The following is a 21,218-nucleotide window of genomic DNA, read 5'->3' as shown; positions in this document are numbered from 1 at the left end:
TACAATTCTTATTTGTACGTGGAAAATCACTTTTAAAGATAAAATGAGATGTTTAAAGTGATTTTCATGCTTCCAGGGGCCTTAAACACAAGATTTGAGGAATGGGTAAAAGTGAATGAATATGGCCAATTTACTCACTCTGCGGCCTTAAAAAGTGTTTCTCCTCCACGGGAAGTGAACTAAATAACATTTGTAGGCCTTTATTGTTCAAGCGAAAACGCCCGATTTTTGACGAAAGAGATAACCACCCCCCCTTACGACAAGCTTCAGAAACGTAAAAAATGGTCCGTTTTCAAATGTTGCCTCTTTGAACTACAATTCACATTTGTACGTGGAAAATCACTTTTAAAGATAAAATGAGATGTTTAAAGTGATTTTCATGCTTCCAGGGGCCTCAAACACAAGATTTGAGAAATGGGTAAAAGTGAATGAAAATGGCCAATTTACTCACTCTGCGGCCTTAAAAAGTGTTTCTCCTCCACGGGAAGTGAATTAAATAACATTTGGAGGCCTTTATTGTTCAATCAAAAACGCCTGTTTTTTGGTGAAAGAGATAACCACCCCCCCTTACGACATGCTTCAGAAACGAAAAAAATGGTCCATTTTCAAATGTTGCCTCTTTGAACTACAATTCACATTTGTACGTGGAAAATCACTTTTAAAGATAAAATGAGATGTTTAAAGTGATTTTCAAGCTTCCAGGGGCCCTAAACACAAGATTTGAGGAATGGGTAAATGTGAATGAAAATGGCCAATGTATTCACTCTGAGGCCTTAAAAAGTTTTTCTCCACCCCAGAAAGTGAATTAAATACCATTTGTAGGCCTTTATTGTTCAATTAAAAACATCCGATTTTTGATGAAAGAGATAACCACCCCCCCCTTACGACATGCTTCAGAAACGTAAAAAATGGTCCGTTTTCAAATGTTGCCTCTTTGAACTACAATTCACATTTGTACGTGGAAAATCACTTTTAAAGATAAAATGAGATGTTTTAAGTGATTTTCATGCTTCCAGGGACCTTAAACACGAGATTTGAGGAATGGGTAAAAGTGAATGAAAATGGCCAATTTACTCACTCTGCGGCCTTAAATTGTGTTTCTCCTCCACGGGAAGTGAATAAAATACATTTGGAGGCCTTTATTGTTCAATCAAAAACGCTTTTTTTTTGGTGAAAGAGATAACCACCCCCCCTTACGACATGCTTCAGAAACGAAAAAAATGGTCCATTTTCAAATGTTGCGTCTTTAAACGACAATTCACATTTGTACGTGGATAATCACTTTTAGAGATAAAATTAGATGTTTAAAGTGATTTTCAAGCTTCCAGGGGCCCTAAACACAAGATTTGAGGAATGGGTAAATGTGAATGGAAATTGCCAATTTATTCACTCTGAGGCCTTAAAAAGTTTTTCTCCACCCCAGAAAGTGAGTTAAATAACATTTGTAGGCCTTTATTGTTCAATTAAAAACGTCTGATTTTTGATGAAAGAGATAACCACCCCCCCTTACGACATGCTTCAGAAACTAAAAAAATGGTCTGTTTTCAAATGTTGCCTCTTTGAACTACAATTCACATTTGTACGTGGAAAATCACTTTTAATGATAAAATGAGATGTTTAAAGTGATTTTCATGCTTCCAGGGGCCTCAAACACAAGATTTGAGAAATGGGTAAAAGTGAATGAAAATGGCCAATTTACTCACTCTGCGGCTTTAAAAAGTGTTTCTCCTCCACGGGAAGTGAATTAAATAACATTTGGAGGCCTTTATTGTTCAATCAAAAACGCCTGTTTTTTGGTGAAAGAGATAACCACCCCCCCTTACGACATGCTTCAGAAACGAAAAAAATGGTCCATTTTCAAATGTTGCCTCTTTGAACTACAATTCACATTTGTACGTAGAAAATCACTTTTAAAGATAAAATGAGATGTTTAAGGTGATTTTCATGCTTCCAGGGGCCTTAAACACGAGATTTGAGGAATGGGTAAAAGTGAATGAAAATGGCCAATTTACTCACTCTGCGGCCTTAAAAAGTGTTTCTCCTCCACGGGAAGTGAATAAAATAAAATTTGGAGGCCTTTATTGTTCAATCAAAAACGCCTTTTTTTTGGTGAAAGAGATAACCACCCCCCCTTACGACATGCTTCAGAAACGAAAAAAATGGTCCATTTTCAAATGCTGCGTCTTTAAACGACAATTCACATTTGTACATGGATAATCACTTTTAGAGATAAAATAAGATGTTTAAAGTGATTTTCAAGCTTCCAGGGGCCCTAAACACAAGATTTGAGGAATGGGTAAATGTGAGAGGCAATTGCCAATTTATTCACTCTGAGGCCTTAAAAAGTTTTTCTCCACCCCAGAAAGTGAATTAAATAACATTTGTAGGCCTTTATTGTTCAATTAAAAACATCCGATTTTTGATGAAAGAGATAACCACCCCCCCTTACGACATACTTCAGAAACGAAAAAAATGGTCCATTTTCAAATGTTGCCTCTTTGAACTACAATTCACATTTGTACGTAGAAAATCCCTTTTAAAGATAAAATGAGATGTTTAAAGTGATTTTCATGCTTCCAGGGGCCTTAAAAACGAGATTTGAGGAATGGGTAAAAGTGAATGAAAATGGCCAATTTACTCACTCTGCGGCCTTAAAAAGTGTTTCTCCTCCACGGGAAGTGAATAAAATAACATTTGGAGGCCTTTATTGTTCAATCAAAAACGCCTTTTTTTTGGTGAAAGAGATAACCACCCCCCCTTACGACATGCTTCAGAAAAAAAAAAAATGGTCCATTTTCCAATGTTGCGTCTTTAAACGACAATTCACATTTGTACGTGGATAATCACTTTTAGAGATAAAGTTAGATGTTTAAAGTGATTTTCAAGCTTCCAGGGGCCCTAAACACAAGCCTTAAGGAATGGGTAAATGTGAATGAAAATGGCCAATTTATTCACTCTGAGGCCTTAAATTTTTTTTCTCCACCCCAGAAAGTGAATTAAATAACATTTGTAGGCCTTTATTGTTCAATCAAAAACATCCGATTTTTGATGAAAGAGATAACCACCCCCCCTTACGACATGCTTCAGAAACTAAAAAAATGGTCTGTTTTCAAATGTTGCCTCTTTGAACTACAATTCACATTTGTACGTGGAAAATCACTTTTAAAGATAAAATGAGATGTTTAAAGTGATTTTCATGCTTCCAGGGGCCTTAAACACAAGATTTGAGGAATGGGTAAAAGTGAATGAATATGGCCAATTTACTCAGTCTGCGGCCTTAAAAAGTGTTTCTCCTCCACGGGAAGTGAACTAAATAACATTTGGAGGCATTTATTGTTCAATCAAAAACGCCTTTTTTTTGGTGAAAGAGATAACCACCCCCCCTTACGACATGCTTCAGAAACGAAAAAAATGGTCCATTTTCAAATGCTGCGTCTTTAAACGACAATTCACATTTGTACGTGGATAATCACTTTTAGAGACAAAATTAGATGTTTAAAGTGATTTTCAAGCTTCCAGGGGCCCTAAACACAAGATTTGAGGAATGGGTAAATGTGAATGGCAATTGCCAATTTATTCACTCTGAGGCCTTAAAAAGTTTTTCTCCACCCCAGAAAGTGAATTAAATAACATTTGTAGGCCTTTATTGTTCAATTAAAAACGCCCGATTTTTGACGAAAGAGATAACCACCCCCCCTTACGACATGCTTCAGAAACGTAAAAAATGGTCCGTTTTCAAATGTTGCCTCTTTGAACTACAATTCACATTTGTACGTGGAAAATCACTTTTAAAGATAAAATGAGATGTTTAAAGTGATTTTCATGCTTCCAGGGGCCTTAAACACGAGATTTGAGGAATGGGTAAAAGTGAATGAAAATGGCCAATTTACTCACTGTGCGGCCTTAAAAAGTGTTTCTCCTCCACGGGAAGTGAATAAAATACCATTTGGAGGCCTTTATTGTTCAATCAAAAACGCCTTTTTGTTGGGGAAAGAGATAACCACCCCCCCTTACGACATGCTTCAGAAACGAAAAAAATAATCCATTTTCCAATGTTGCGTCTTTAAACGACAATTCACATTTGTACGTGGATAATCACTTTTAGAGATAAAATTAGATGTTTACAGTGATTTTCAAGCTTCCAGGGGCCCTAAACACAAGATTTGAGGAATGGGTAAATGTGAATGAAAATGGCCAATTTATTCACTCTGAGGCCTTAAAAAAATTTTCTCCACCCCAGAAAGTGAATTAAATAACATTTGTAGGCCTTTATTGTTCAATCAAAAACGTCTGATTTTTGATGAAAGAGATAACCACCCCCCCTTACGACATGCTTCAGAAACTAAAAAAATGGTCTGTTTTCAAATGTTGCCTCTTTGAACTACAATTCTTATTTGTACGTGGAAAATCACTTTTAAAGATAAAATGAGATGTTTAAAGTGATTTTCAAGCTTCCAGGGGCCCTAAACACAAGATTTGAGGAATGGGTAAATGTGAATGAAAATGGCCAATTTATTCACTCTGAGGCCTTAAAAAGTTTTTCTCCACCCCAGAAAGTGAATTAAATAACATTTGTAGGCCTTTATTGTTCAATTAAAAACGCCCGATTTTTGACGAAAGAGATAACCACCCCCCCTTACGACATGCTTCAGAAACGTAAAACATGGTCCGTTTTCAAATGATGCCTCTTTGAACTACAATTCACATTTGTACGTGGAAAATCACTTTTAAAGATAAAATGAGATGTTTAAGGTGATTTTCATGCTTCCAGGGGCCTTAAACACGAGATTTGAGGAATGGGTAAAAGTGAATGAAAATGGCCAATTTACTCACTCTGCGGCCTTAAAAAGTGTTTCTCCTCCACGGGAAGTGAATAAAATAAAATTTGGAGGCCTTTATTGTTCAATCAAAAACGCCTTTTTTTTGGTGAAAGAGATAACCACCCCCCCTTACGACATGCTTCAGAAACGAAAAAAATGGTCCATTTTCAAATGCTGCGTCTTTAAACGACAATTCACATTTGTACATGGATAATCACTTTTAGAGATAAAATAAGATGTTTAAAGTGATTTTCAAGCTTCCAGGGGCCCTAAACACAAGATTTGAGGAATGGGTAAATGTGAGAGGCAATTGCCAATTTATTCACTCTGAGGCCTTAAAAAGTTTTTCTCCACCCCAGAAAGTGAATTAAATAACATTTGTAGGCCTTTATTGTTCAATTAAAAACATCCGATTTTTGATGAAAGAGATAACCACCCCCCCTTACGACATACTTCAGAAACGAAAAAAATGGTCCATTTTCAAATGTTGCCTCTTTGAACTACAATTCACATTTGTACGTAGAAAATCCCTTTTAAAGATAAAATGAGATGTTTAAAGTGATTTTCATGCTTCCAGGGGCCTTAAAAACGAGATTTGAGGAATGGGTAAAAGTGAATGAAAATGGCCAATTTACTCACTCTGCGGCCTTAAAAAGTGTTTCTCCTCCACGGGAAGTGAATAAAATAACATTTGGAGGCCTTTATTGTTCAATCAAAAACGCCTTTTTTTTGGTGAAAGAGATAACCACCCCCCCTTACGACATGCTTCAGAAAAAAAAAAAATGGTCCATTTTCCAATGTTGCGTCTTTAAACGACAATTCACATTTGTACGTGGATAATCACTTTTAGAGATAAAGTTAGATGTTTAAAGTGATTTTCAAGCTTCCAGGGGCCCTAAACACAAGCCTTAAGGAATGGGTAAATGTGAATGAAAATGGCCAATTTATTCACTCTGAGGCCTTAAATTTTTTTTCTCCACCCCAGAAAGTGAATTAAATAACATTTGTAGGCCTTTATTGTTCAATCAAAAACATCCGATTTTTGATGAAAGAGATAACCACCCCCCCTTACGACATGCTTCAGAAACTAAAAAAATGGTCTGTTTTCAAATGTTGCCTCTTTGAACTACAATTCACATTTGTACGTGGAAAATCACTTTTAAAGATAAAATGAGATGTTTAAAGTGATTTTCATGCTTCCAGGGGCCTTAAACACAAGATTTGAGGAATGGGTAAAAGTGAATGAATATGGCCAATTTACTCAGTCTGCGGCCTTAAAAAGTGTTTCTCCTCCACGGGAAGTGAACTAAATAACATTTGGAGGCATTTATTGTTCAATCAAAAACGCCTTTTTTTTGGTGAAAGAGATAACCACCCCCCCTTACGACATGCTTCAGAAACGAAAAAAATGGTCCATTTTCAAATGCTGCGTCTTTAAACGACAATTCACATTTGTACGTGGATAATCACTTTTAGAGACAAAATTAGATGTTTAAAGTGATTTTCAAGCTTCCAGGGGCCCTAAACACAAGATTTGAGGAATGGGTAAATGTGAATGGCAATTGCCAATTTATTCACTCTGAGGCCTTAAAAAGTTTTTCTCCACCCCAGAAAGTGAATTAAATAACATTTGTAGGCCTTTATTGTTCAATTAAAAACGCCCGATTTTTGACGAAAGAGATAACCACCCCCCCTTACGACATGCTTCAGAAACGTAAAAAATGGTCCGTTTTCAAATGTTGCCTCTTTGAACTACAATTCACATTTGTACGTGGAAAATCACTTTTAAAGATAAAATGAGATGTTTAAAGTGATTTTCATGCTTCCAGGGGCCTTAAACACGAGATTTGAGGAATGGGTAAAAGTGAATGAAAATGGCCAATTTACTCACTGTGCGGCCTTAAAAAGTGTTTCTCCTCCACGGGAAGTGAATAAAATACCATTTGGAGGCCTTTATTGTTCAATCAAAAACGCCTTTTTGTTGGGGAAAGAGATAACCACCCCCCCTTACGACATGCTTCAGAAACGAAAAAAATAATCCATTTTCCAATGTTGCGTCTTTAAACGACAATTCACATTTGTACGTGGATAATCACTTTTAGAGATAAAATTAGATGTTTACAGTGATTTTCAAGCTTCCAGGGGCCCTAAACACAAGATTTGAGGAATGGGTAAATGTGAATGAAAATGGCCAATTTATTCACTCTGAGGCCTTAAAAAAATTTTCTCCACCCCAGAAAGTGAATTAAATAACATTTGTAGGCCTTTATTGTTCAATCAAAAACGTCTGATTTTTGATGAAAGAGATAACCACCCCCCCTTACGACATGCTTCAGAAACTAAAAAAATGGTCTGTTTTCAAATGTTGCCTCTTTGAACTACAATTCTTATTTGTACGTGGAAAATCACTTTTAAAGATAAAATGAGATGTTTAAAGTGATTTTCAAGCTTCCAGGGGCCCTAAACACAAGATTTGAGGAATGGGTAAATGTGAATGAAAATGGCCAATTTATTCACTCTGAGGCCTTAAAAAGTTTTTCTCCACCCCAGAAAGTGAATTAAATAACATTTGTAGGCCTTTATTGTTCAATTCAAAACGTCCGGTTTTTGATGAAAGAGATAACCACCCCCCCTTACGACATGCTTCAGAATCTAAAAAAATTGTCTGTTTTCAAATGTTGCCTCTTTGAACTACAATTCACATTTGTACGTGGAAAATCACTTTTAAAGATAAAATGAGATGTTTAATGTGATTTTCATTCTTCCAGGGTCCTTAAACACGAGATTTGAGGAATGGGTAAAAGTGAATGAAAATGGCCAATTTACTCACTCTGCGGCCTTAAAAAGTGTTTCTCCTCCACGGGAAGTGAATAAAATAAAATTTGGAGGCCTTTATTGTTCAATCAAAAATGACTTTTTTTTGGTGAAAGAGATAACCACCCCCCTTACGACATGCTTCAGAAAAAAAAAAAATGGTCCATTTTCCAATGTTGCGTCTTTAAACGACAATTCACATTTGTACGTGGATAATCACTTTTAGAGATAAAGTTAGATGTTTAAAGTGATTTTCAAGCTTCCAGGGGCCCTAAACACAAGCCTTAAGGAATGGGTAAATGTGAATGAAAATGGCCAATTTATTCACTCTGAGGCCTTAAATTTTTTTTCTCCACCCCAGAAAGTGAATTAAATAACATTTGTAGGCCTTTATTGTTCAATCAAAAACATCCGATTTTTGATGAAAGAGATAACCACCCCCCCTTACGACATGCTTCAGAAACTAAAAAAATGGTCTGTTTTCAAATGTTGCCTCTTTGAACTACAATTCACATTTGTACGTGGAAAATCACTTTTAAAGATAAAATGAGATGTTTAAAGTGATTTTCATGCTTCCAGGGGCCTTAAACACAAGATTTGAGGAATGGGTAAAAGTGAATGAATATGGCCAATTTACTCAGTCTGTGGCCTTAAAAAGTGTTTCTCCTCCACGGGAAGTGAACTAAATAACATTTGGAGGCATTTATTGTTCAATCAAAAACGCCTTTTTTTTGGTGAAAGAGATAACCACCCCCCCTTACGACATGCTTCAGAAACGAAAAAAATGGTCCATTTTCAAATGCTGCGTCTTTAAACGACAATTCACATTTGTACGTGGATAATCACTTTTAGAGACAAAATTAGATGTTTAAAGTGATTTTCAAGCTTCCAGGGGCCCTAAACACAAGATTTGAGGAATGGGTAAATGTGAATGGCAATTGCCAATTTATTCACTCTGAGGCCTTAAAAAGTTTTTCTCCACCCCAGAAAGTGAATTAAATAACATTTGTAGGCCTTTATTGTTCAATTAAAAACGCCCGATTTTTGACGAAAGAGATAACCACCCCCCCTTACGACATGCTTCAGAAACGTAAAAAATGGTCCGTTTTCAAATGTTGCCTCTTTGAACTACAATTCACATTTGTACGTGGAAAATCACTTTTAAAGATAAAATGAGATGTTTAAAGTGATTTTCATGCTTCCAGGGGCCTTAAACACGAGATTTGAGGAATGGGTAAAAGTGAATGAAAATGGCCAATTTACTCACTGTGCGGCCTTAAAAAGTGTTTCTCCTCCACGGGAAGTGAATAAAATACCATTTGGAGGCCTTTATTGTTCAATCAAAAACGCCTTTTTGTTGGGGAAAGAGATAACCACCCCCCCTTACGACATGCTTCAGAAACGAAAAAAATAATCCATTTTCCAATGTTGCGTCTTTAAACGACAATTCACATTTGTACGTGGATAATCACTTTTAGAGATAAAATTAGATGTTTACAGTGATTTTCAAGCTTCCAGGGGCCCTAAACACAAGATTTGAGGAATGGGTAAATGTGAATGAAAATGGCCAATTTATTCACTCTGAGGCCTTAAAAAAATTTTCTCCACCCCAGAAAGTGAATTAAATAACATTTGTAGGCCTTTATTGTTCAATCAAAAACGTCTGATTTTTGATGAAAGAGATAACCACCCCCCCTTACGACATGCTTCAGAAACTAAAAAAATGGTCTGTTTTCAAATGTTGCCTCTTTGAACTACAATTCTTATTTGTACGTGGAAAATCACTTTTAAAGATAAAATGAGATGTTTAAAGTGATTTTCAAGCTTCCAGGGGCCCTAAACACAAGATTTGAGGAATGGGTAAATGTGAATGAAAATGGCCAATTTATTCACTCTGAGGCCTTAAAAAGTTTTTCTCCACCCCAGAAAGTGAATTAAATAACATTTGTAGGCCTTTATTGTTCAATTCAAAACGTCCGGTTTTTGATGAAAGAGATAACCACCCCCCCTTACGACATGCTTCAGAATCTAAAAAAATTGTCTGTTTTCAAATGTTGCCTCTTTGAACTACAATTCACATTTGTACGTGGAAAATCACTTTTAAAGATAAAATGAGATGTTTAATGTGATTTTCATTCTTCCAGGGTCCTTAAACACGAGATTTGAGGAATGGGTAAAAGTGAATGAAAATGGCCAATTTACTCACTCTGCGGCCTTAAAAAGTGTTTCTCCTCCACGGGAAGTGAATAAAATAAAATTTGGAGGCCTTTATTGTTCAATCAAAAATGACTTTTTTTTGGTGAAAGAGATAACCACCCCCCTTACGACATGCTTCAGAAAAAAAAAAAATGGTCCATTTTCCAATGTTGCGTCTTTAAACGACAATTCACATTTGTACGTGGATAATCACTTTTAGAGATAAAGTTAGATGTTTAAAGTGATTTTCAAGCTTCCAGGGGCCCTAAACACAAGCCTTAAGGAATGGGTAAATGTGAATGAAAATGGCCAATTTATTCACTCTGAGGCCTTAAATTTTTTTTCTCCACCCCAGAAAGTGAATTAAATAACATTTGTAGGCCTTTATTGTTCAATCAAAAACATCCGATTTTTGATGAAAGAGATAACCACCCCCCCTTACGACATGCTTCAGAAACTAAAAAAATGGTCTGTTTTCAAATGTTGCCTCTTTGAACTACAATTCACATTTGTACGTGGAAAATCACTTTTAAAGATAAAATGAGATGTTTAAAGTGATTTTCATGCTTCCAGGGGCCTTAAACACAAGATTTGAGGAATGGGTAAAAGTGAATGAATATGGCCAATTTACTCAGTCTGTGGCCTTAAAAAGTGTTTCTCCTCCACGGGAAGTGAACTAAATAACATTTGGAGGCATTTATTGTTCAATCAAAAACGCCTTTTTTTTGGTGAAAGAGATAACCACCCCCCCTTACGACATGCTTCAGAAACGAAAAAAATGGTCCATTTTCAAATGCTGCATCTTTAAACGACAATTCACATTTGTACGTGGATAATCACTTTTAGAGACAAAATTAGATGTTTAAAGTGATTTTCAAGCTTCCAGGGGCCCTAAACACAAGATTTGAGGAATGGGTAAATGTGAATGGCAATTGCCAATTTATTCACTCTGAGGCCTTAAAAAGTTTTTCTCCACCCCAGAAAGTGAATTAAATAACATTTGTAGGCCTTTATTGTTCAATTAAAAACGCCCGATTTTTGACGAAAGAGATAACCACCCCCCCTTACGACATGCTTCAGAAACGTAAAAAATGGTCCGTTTTCAAATGTTGCCTCTTTGAACTACAATTCACATTTGTACGTGGAAAATCACTTTTAAAGATAAAATGAGATGTTTAAAGTGATTTTCATGCTTCCAGGGGCCTTAAACACGAGATTTGAGGAATGGGTAAAAGTGAATGAAAATGGCCAATTTACTCACTGTGCGGCCTTAAAAAGTGTTTCTCCTCCACGGGAAGTGAATAAAATACCATTTGGAGGCCTTTATTGTTCAATCAAAAACGCCTTTTTGTTGGGGAAAGAGATAACCACCCCCCCTTACGACATGCTTCAGAAACGAAAAAAATAATCCATTTTCCAATGTTGCGTCTTTAAACGACAATTCACATTTGTACGTGGATAATCACTTTTAGAGATAAAATTAGATGTTTACAGTGATTTTCAAGCTTCCAGGGGCCCTAAACACAAGATTTGAGGAATGGGTAAATGTGAATGAAAATGGCCAATTTATTCACTCTGAGGCCTTAAAAAAAATTTCTCCACCCCAGAAAGTGAATTAAATAACATTTGTAGGCCTTTATTGTTCAATCAAAAACGTCTGATTTTTGATGAAAGAGATAACCACCCCCCCTTACGACATGCTTCAGAAACTAAAAAAATGGTCTGTTTTCAAATGTTGCCTCTTTGAACTACAATTCTTATTTGTACGTGGAAAATCACTTTTAAAGATAAAATGAGATGTTTAAAGTGATTTTCAAGCTTCCAGGGGCCCTAAACACAAGATTTGAGGAATGGGTAAATGTGAATGAAAATGGCCAATTTATTCACTCTGAGGCCTTAAAAAGTTTTTCTCCACCCCAGAAAGTGAATTAAATAACATTTGTAGGCCTTTATTGTTCAATTCAAAACGTCCGGTTTTTGATGAAAGAGATAACCACCCCCCCTTACGACATGCTTCAGAATCTAAAAAAATTGTCTGTTTTCAAATGTTGCCTCTTTGAACTACAATTCACATTTGTACGTGGAAAATCACTTTTAAAGATAAAATGAGATGTTTAATGTGATTTTCATTCTTCCAGGGTCCTTAAACACGAGATTTGAGGAATGGGTAAAAGTGAATGAAAATGGCCAATTTACTCACTCTGCGGCCTTAAAAAGTGTTTCTCCTCCACGGGAAGTGAATAAAATAAAATTTGGAGGCCTTTATTGTTCAATCAAAAATGACTTTTTTTGGTGAAAGAGATAACCACCCCCCTTACGACATGCTTCAGAAATGAAAAAAATGGTCCATTTTCAAATGTTGCGTCTTTAAACGACAATTCACATTTGTACGTGGATAATCACTTTTAGAGATAAAATTAGATGTTTAAAGTGATTTTCAAGCTTCCAGGGGCCCTAAACACAAGATTTGAGGACTGTGTAAATGTGAATGGAAATGGCCAATTTATTCACTCTGAGGCCTTAAAAAGTTTTTCTCCACCCCAGAAAGTGAATTAAATAACATTTGTAGGCCTTTATTGTTCAATTAAAAACGTCCGATTTTTGATGAAAGAGATAACCACCCCCCCTTACGACATGCTTCAGAAACTAAAAAAATGGTCTGTTTTCAAATGTTGCCTCTTTGAACTACAATTCACATTTGTACGTGGAAAATCACTTTTAAAGATAAAATGAGATGTTTTAAGTGATTTTCATGCTTCCAGGGACCTTAAACACGAGATTTGAGGAATGGGTAAAAGTGAATGAAAATGGCCAATTTACTCACTCTGCGGCCTTAAATTGTGTTTCTCCTCCACGGGAAGTGAATAAAATACATTTGGAGGCCTTTATTGTTCAATCAAAAACGCTTTTTTTTTGGTGAAAGAGATAACCACCCCCCCTTACGACATGCTTCAGAAACGAAAAAAATGGTCCATTTTCAAATGTTGCGTCTTTAAACGACAATTCACATTTGTACGTGGATAATCACTTTTAGAGATAAAATTAGATGTTTAAAGTGATTTTCAAGCTTCCAGGGGCCCTAAACACAAGATTTGAGGAATGGGTAAATGTGAATGGAAATTGCCAATTTATTCACTCTGAGGCCTTAAAAAGTTTTTCTCCACCCCAGAAAGTGAGTTAAATAACATTTGTAGGCCTTTATTGTTCAATTAAAAACGTCTGATTTTTGATGAAAGAGATAACCACCCCCCCTTACGACATGCTTCAGAAACTAAAAAAATGGTCTGTTTTCAAATGTTGCCTCTTTGAACTACAATTCACAATTGTACGTGGAAAATCACTTTTAAAGATAAAATGAGATGTTTAAAGTGATTTTCATGCTTCCAGGGGCCTCAAACACAAGATTTGAGAAATGGGTAAAAGTGAATGAAAATGGCCAATTTACTCACTCTGCGGCTTTAAAAAGTGTTTCTCCTCCACGGGAAGTGAATTAAATAACATTTGTAGGCCTTTATTGTTCAATTCAAAACGTCCGGTTTTTGATGAAAGAGATAACCACCCCCCCTTACGACATGCTTCAGAATCTAAAAAAATTGTCTGTTTTCAAATGTTGCCTCTTTGAACTACAATTCACATTTGTACGTGGAAAATCACTTTTAAAGATAAAATGAGATGTTTAATGTGATTTTCATTCTTCCAGGGTCCTTAAACACGAGATTTGAGGAATGGGTAAAAGTGAATGAAAATGGCCAATTTACTCACTCTGCGGCCTTAAAAAGTGTTTCTCCTCCACGGGAAGTGAATAAAATAAAATTTGGAGGCCTTTATTGTTCAATCAAAAATGACTTTTTTTTGGTGAAAGAGATAACCACCCCCCTTACGACATGCTTCAGAAATGAAAAAAATGGTCCATTTTCAAATGTTGCGTCTTTAAACGACAATTCACATTTGTACGTGGATAATCACTTTTAGAGATAAAATTAGATGTTTAAAGTGATTTTCAAGCTTCCAGGGGCCCTAAACACAAGATTTGAGGACTGTGTAAATGTGAATGGAAATGGCCAATTTATTCACTCTGAGGCCTTAAAAAGTTTTTCTCCACCCCAGAAAGTGAATTAAATAACATTTGTAGGCCTTTATTGTTCAATTAAAAACGTCCGATTTTTGATGAAAGAGATAACCACCCCCCCTTACGACATGCTTCAGAAACTAAAAAAATGGTCTGTTTTCAAATGTTGCCTCTTTGAACTACAATTCACATTTGTACGTGGAAAATCACTTTTAAAGATAAAATGAGATGTTTTAAGTGATTTTCATGCTTCCAGGGACCTTAAACACGAGATTTGAGGAATGGGTAAAAGTGAATGAAAATGGCCAATTTACTCACTCTGCGGCCTTAAATTGTGTTTCTCCTCCACGGGAAGTGAATAAAATACATTTGGAGGCCTTTATTGTTCAATCAAAAACGCTTTTTTTTTGGTGAAAGAGATAACCACCCCCCCTTACGACATGCTTCAGAAACGAAAAAAATGGTCCATTTTCAAATGTTGCGTCTTTAAACGACAATTCACATTTGTACGTGGATAATCACTTTTAGAGATAAAATTAGATGTTTAAAGTGATTTTCAAGCTTCCAGGGGCCCTAAACACAAGATTTGAGGAATGGGTAAATGTGAATGGAAATTGCCAATTTATTCACTCTGAGGCCTTAAAAAGTTTTTCTCCACCCCAGAAAGTGAGTTAAATAACATTTGTAGGCCTTTATTGTTCAATTAAAAACGTCTGATTTTTGATGAAAGAGATAACCACCCCCCCTTACGACATGCTTCAGAAACTAAAAAAATGGTCTGTTTTCAAATGTTGCCTCTTTGAACTACAATTCACATTTGTACGTGGAAAATCACTTTTAAAGATAAAATGAGATGTTTAAAGTGATTTTCATGCTTCCAGGGGCCTCAAACACAAGATTTGAGAAATGGGTAAAAGTGAATGAAAATGGCCAATTTACTCACTCTGCGGCTTTAAAAAGTGTTTCTCCTCCACGGGAAGTGAATTAAATAACATTTGGAGGCCTTTATTGTTCAATCAAAAACGCCTGTTTTTTGGTGAAAGAGATAACCACCCCCCCTTACGACATGCTTCAGAAACGAAAAAAATGGTCCATTTTCAAATGTTGCCTCTTTGAACTACAATTCACATTTGTACGTAGAAAATCACTTTTAAAGATAAAATGAGATGTTTAAGGTGATTTTCATGCTTCCAGGGGCCTTAAACACGAGATTTGAGGAATGGGTAAAAGTGAATGAAAATGGCCAATTTACTCACTCTGCGGCCTTAAAAAGTGTTTCTCCTCCACGGGAAGTGAATAAAATAAAATTTGGAGGCCTTTATTGTTCAATCAAAAACGCCTTTTTTTTGGTGAAAGAGATAACCACCCCCCCTTACGACATGCTTCAGAAACGAAAAAAATGGTCCATTTTCAAATGCTGCGTCTTTAAACGACAATTCACATTTGTACATGGATAATCACTTTTAGAGATAAAATAAGATGTTTAAAGTGATTTTCAAGCTTCCAGGGGCCCTAAACACAAGATTTGAGGAATGGGTAAATGTGAGAGGCAATTGCCAATTTATTCACTCTGAGGCCTTAAAAAGTTTTTCTCCACCCCAGAAAGTGAATTAAATAACATTTGTAGGCCTTTATTGTTCAATTAAAAACATCCGATTTTTGATGAAAGAGATAACCACCCCCCCTTACGACATACTTCAGAAACGAAAAAAATGGTCCATTTTCAAATGTTGCCTCTTTGAACTACAATTCACATTTGTACGTAGAAAATCCCTTTTAAAGATAAAATGAGATGTTTAAAGTGATTTTCATGCTTCCAGGGGCCTTAAAAACGAGATTTGAGGAATGGGTAAAAGTGAATGAAAATGGCCAATTTACTCACTCTGCGGCCTTAAAAAGTGTTTCTCCTCCACGGGAAGTGAATAAAATAACATTTGGAGGCCTTTATTGTTCAATCAAAAACGCCTTTTTTTTGGTGAAAGAGATAACCACCCCCCCTTACGACATGCTTCAGAAAAAAAAAATGGTCCATTTTCCAATGTTGCGTCTTTAAACGACAATTCACATTTGTACGTGGATAATCACTTTTAGAGATAAAGTTAGATGTTTAAAGTGATTTTCAAGCTTCCAGGGGCCCTAAACACAAGCCTTAAGGAATGGGTAAATGTGAATGAAAATGGCCAATTTATTCACTCTGAGGCCTTAAATTTTTTTTCTCCACCCCAGAAAGTGAATTAAATAACATTTGTAGGCCTTTATTGTTCAATCAAAAACATCCGATTTTTGATGAAAGAGATAACCACCCCCCCTTACGACATGCTTCAGAAACTAAAAAAATGGTCTGTTTTCAAATGTTGCCTCTTTGAACTACAATTCACATTTGTACGTGGAAAATCACTTTTAAAGATAAAATGAGATGTTTAAAGTGATTTTCATGCTTCCAGGGGCCTTAAACACAAGATTTGAGGAATGGGTAAAAGTGAATGAATATGGCCAATTTACTCAGTCTGCGGCCTTAAAAAGTGTTTCTCCTCCACGGGAAGTGAACTAAATAACATTTGGAGGCATTTATTGTTCAATCAAAAACGCCTTTTTTTTGGTGAAAGAGATAACCACCCCCCCTTACGACATGCTTCAGAAACGAAAAAAATGGTCCATTTTCAAATGCTGCGTCTTTAAACGACAATTCACATTTGTACGTGGATAATCACTTTTAGAGACAAAATTAGATGTTTAAAGTGATTTTCAAGCTTCCAGGGGCCCTAAACACAAGATTTGAGGAATGGGTAAATGTGAATGGCAATTGCCAATTTATTCACTCTGAGGCCTTAAAAAGTTTTTCTCCACCCCAGAAAGTGAATTAAATAACATTTGTAGGCCTTTATTGTTCAATTAAAAACGCCCGATTTTTGACGAAAGAGATAACCACCCCCCCTTACGACATGCTTCAGAAACGTAAAAAATGGTCCGTTTTCAAATGTTGCCTCTTTGAACTACAATTCACATTTGTACGTGGAAAATCACTTTTAAAGATAAAATGAGATGTTTAAAGTGATTTTCATGCTTCCAGGGGCCTTAAACACGAGATTTGAGGAATGGGTAAAAGTGAATGAAAATGGCCAATTTACTCACTGTGCGGCCTTAAAAAGTGTTTCTCCTCCACGGGAAGTGAATAAAATACCATTTGGAGGCCTTTATTGTTCAATCAAAAACGCCTTTTTGTTGGGGAAAGAGATAACCACCCCCCCTTACGACATGCTTCAGAAACGAAAAAAATAATCCATTTTCCAATGTTGCGTCTTTAAACGACAATTCACATTTGTACGTGGATAATCACTTTTAGAGATAAAATTAGATGTTTACAGTGATTTTCAAGCTTCCAGGGGCCCTAAACACAAGATTTGAGGAATGGGTAAATGTGAATGAAAATGGCCAATTTATTCACTCTGAGGCCTTAAAAAAATTTTCTCCACCCCAGAAAGTGAATTAAATAACATTTGTAGGCCTTTATTGTTCAATCAAAAACGTCTGATTTTTGATGAAAGAGATAACCACCCCCCCTTACGACATGCTTCAGAAACTAAAAAAATGGTCTGTTTTCAAATGTTGCCTCTTTGAACTACAATTCTTATTTGTACGTGGAAAATCACTTTCAAGCTTCCAGGGGCCCTAAACACAAGATTTGAGGAATGGGTAAATGTGAATGAAAATGGCCAATTTTTCACTCTGAGGCCTTAAAAAGTTTTTCTCCACCCCAGAAAGTGAATTAAATAACATTTGTAGGCCTTTATTGTTCAATTCAAAACGTCCGGTTTTTGATGAAAGAGATAACCACCCCCCCTTACGACATGCTTCAGAATCTAAAAAAATTGTCTGTTTTCAAATGTTGCCTCTTTGAACTACAATTCACATTTGTACGTGGAAAATCACTTTTAAAGATAAAATGAGATGTTTAATGTGATTTTCATTCTTCCAGGGTCCTTAAACACGAGATTTGAGGAATGGGTAAAAGTGAATGAAAATGGCCAATTTACTCACTCTGCGGCCTTAAAAAGTGTTTCTCCTCCACGGGAAGTGAATAAAATAAAATTTGGAGGCCTTTATTGTTCAATCAAAAATGACTTTTTTTTGGTGAAAGAGATAACCACCCCCCTTACGACATGCTTCAGAAATGAAAAAAATGGTCCATTTTCAAATGTTGCGTCTTTAAACGACAATTCACATTTGTACGTGGATAATCACTTTTAGAGATAAAATTAGATGTTTAAAGTGATTTTCAAGCTTCCAGGGGCCCTAAACACAAGATTTGAGGACTGTGTAAATGTGAATGGAAATGGCCAATTTATTCACTCTGAGGCCTTAAAAAGTTTTTCTCCACCCCAGAAAGTGAATTAAATAACATTTGTAGGCCTTTATTGTTCAATTAAAAACGTCCGATTTTTGATGAAAGAGATAACCACCCCCCCTTACGACATGCTTCAGAAACTAAAAAAATGGTCTGTTTTCAAATGTTGCCTCTTTGAACTACAATTCACATTTGTACGTGGAAAATCACTTTTAAAGATAAAATGAGATGTTTAAAGTGATTTTCAAGCTTCCAGGGGCCCTAAACACAAGATTTGAGGAATGGGTAAATGTGAATTAAAATGGCCAATTTATTCACTCTGAGGCCTTAAAAAGTTTTTCTCCACCCCAGAAAGTGAATTAAATAACATTTGTAGGCCTTTATTGTTCAATTAAAAACGCCCGATTTTTGACGAAAGAGATAACCACCCCCCCTTACGACATGCTTCAGAAACGTAAAAAATGGTCCGTTTTCAAATGATGCCTCTTTGAACTACAATTCACATTTGTACGTGGAAAATCCCTTTTAAAGATAAAATGAGATGTTTAAAGTGATTTTCATGCTTCCAGGGGCCTTAAAAACGAGATTTGAGGAATGGGTAAAAGTGAATGAAAATGGTCAATTTACTCACTCTGCGGCCTTAAAAAGTGTTTCTCCTCCACGGGAAGTGAATAAAATAACATTTGGAGGCCTTTATTGTTCAATCAAAAACGCCTTTTTTTTGGTGAAAGGGATAACCACCCCCCCTTACGACATGCTTCAGAAAAAAAAAAATGGTCAATTTTCCAATGTTGCGTCTTTAAACGACAATTCACATTTGTACGTGGATAATCACTTTTAGAGATAAAGTTAGATGTTTAAAGTGATATTCAAGCTTCCAGGGGCCCTAAACACAAGCCTTAAGGAATGGGTAAATGTGAATGAAAATGGCCAATTTATTCACTCTGAGGCCTTAAATTTTTTTTCTCCACCCCAGAAAGTGAATTAAATAACATTTGTAGGCCTTTATTGTTCAATCAAAAACATCCGATTTTTGATGAAAGAGATAACCACCCCCCCTTACGACATGCTTCAGAAACTAAAAAAATGGTCTGTTTTCAAATGTTGCCTCTTTGAACTACAATTCACATTTGTACGTGGAAAATCACTTTTAAAGATAAAATGAGATGTTTAAAGTGATTTTCAAGCTTCCAGGGGCCCTAAACACAAGATTTGAGGAATGGGTAAATGTGAATGGCAATTGCCAATTTATTCACTCTGAGGCGTTAAAAAGTTTTTCTCCACCCCAGAAAGTGAATTAAATAACATTTGTAGGCCTTTATTGTTCAATTAAAAACGTCCGATTTTTGATGAAAGAGATAACCACCCCCCCTTACGACATATTTCAGAAACGAAAAAAATGGTCCATTTTCAAATGTTGCCTCTTTGAACTACAATTCACATTTGTACGTAGAAAATCCCTTTTAAAGATAAAATGAGATGTTTAAAGTGATTTTCATGCTTCCAGGGGCCTTAAAAACGAGATTTGAGGAATGGGTAAAAGTGAATGAAAATGGCCAATTTACTCACTCTGCGGCCTTAAAAAGTGTTTCTCCTCCACGGGAAGTGAATAAAATAACATTTAGAGGCCTTTATTGTTCAATCAAAAACGCCTTTTTTTTGGTGAAAGGGATAACCACCCCCCCCCCCTTACGACATGCTTCAGAAAAAAAAAAATGGTCAATTTTCCAATGTTGCGTCTTTAAACGACAATTCACATTTGTACGTGGATAATCACTTTTAGAGATAAAGTTAGATGTTTAAAGTGATTTTCAAGCTTCCAGGGGCCCTAAACACAAGCCTTAAGGAATGGGTAAATGTGAATGAAAATGGCCAATTTATTCACTCTGAGGCCTTAAATTTTTTTTCTCCACCCCAGAAAGTGAATTAAATAACATTTGTAGGCCTTTATTGTTCAATCAAAAACATCCGATTTTTGATGAAAGAGATAACCACCCCCCCTTACGACATGCTTCAGAAACTAAAAAAATGGTCTGTTTTCAAATGTTGCCTCTTTGAACTACAATTCACATTTGTACGTGGAAAATCACTTTTAAAGATAAAATGAAATGTTTAAAGTGATTTTCATGCTTCCAGGGGCCTTAAACACAAGATTTGAGGAATGGGTAAAAGTGAATGAATATGGCCAATTTACTCAGTCTGCGGCCTTAAAAAGTGTTTCTCCTCCACGGGAAGTGAACTAAATAACATTTGGAGGCATTTATTGTTCAATCAAAAACGCCTTTTTTTTGGTGAAAGAGATAACCACCCCCCCTTACGACATGCTTCAGAAACGAAAAAAATGGTCCATTTTCAAATGCTGCGTCTTTAAACGACAATTCACATTTGTACGTGGATAATCACTTTTAGAGACAAAATTAGATGTTTAAAGTGATTTTCAAGCTTCCAGGGGCCCTAAACACAAGATTTGAGGAATGGGTAAATGTGAATGGCAATTGCCAATTTATTCACTCTGAGGCCTTAAAAAGTTTTTCTCCACCCCAGAAAGTGAATTAAATAACATTTGTAGGCCTTTATTGTTCAATTAAAAACGCCCGATTTTTGACGAAAGAGATAACCACCCCCCCCTTACGACATGCTTCAGAAACGTAAAAAATGGTCCGTTTTCAAATGTTGCCTCTTTGAACTACAATTCACATTTGTACGTGGAAAATCACTTTTAAAGATAAAATGAGATGTTTAAAGTGATTTTCATGCTTCCACGGGCCTTAAACACGAGATTTGAGGAATGGGTAAAAGTGAATGAAAATGGCCAATTTACTCACTGTGCGGCCTTAAAAAGTGTTTCTCCTCCACGGGAAGTGAATAAAATACCATTTGGAGGCCTTTATTGTTCAATCAAAAACGCCTTTTTGTTGGGGAAAGAGATAACCACCCCCCCTTACGACATGCTTCAGAAACTAAAAAAATAATC

The sequence above is a fragment of the Triturus cristatus genome, chromosome 7 (genome assembly GCF_964204655.1).
Source record: "Triturus cristatus chromosome 7, aTriCri1.1, whole genome shotgun sequence".
NCBI classification, from domain to species: Eukaryota; Metazoa; Chordata; class Amphibia; order Caudata; family Salamandridae; genus Triturus; species Triturus cristatus.
This window is presented reverse-complemented; position numbering follows the sequence as displayed.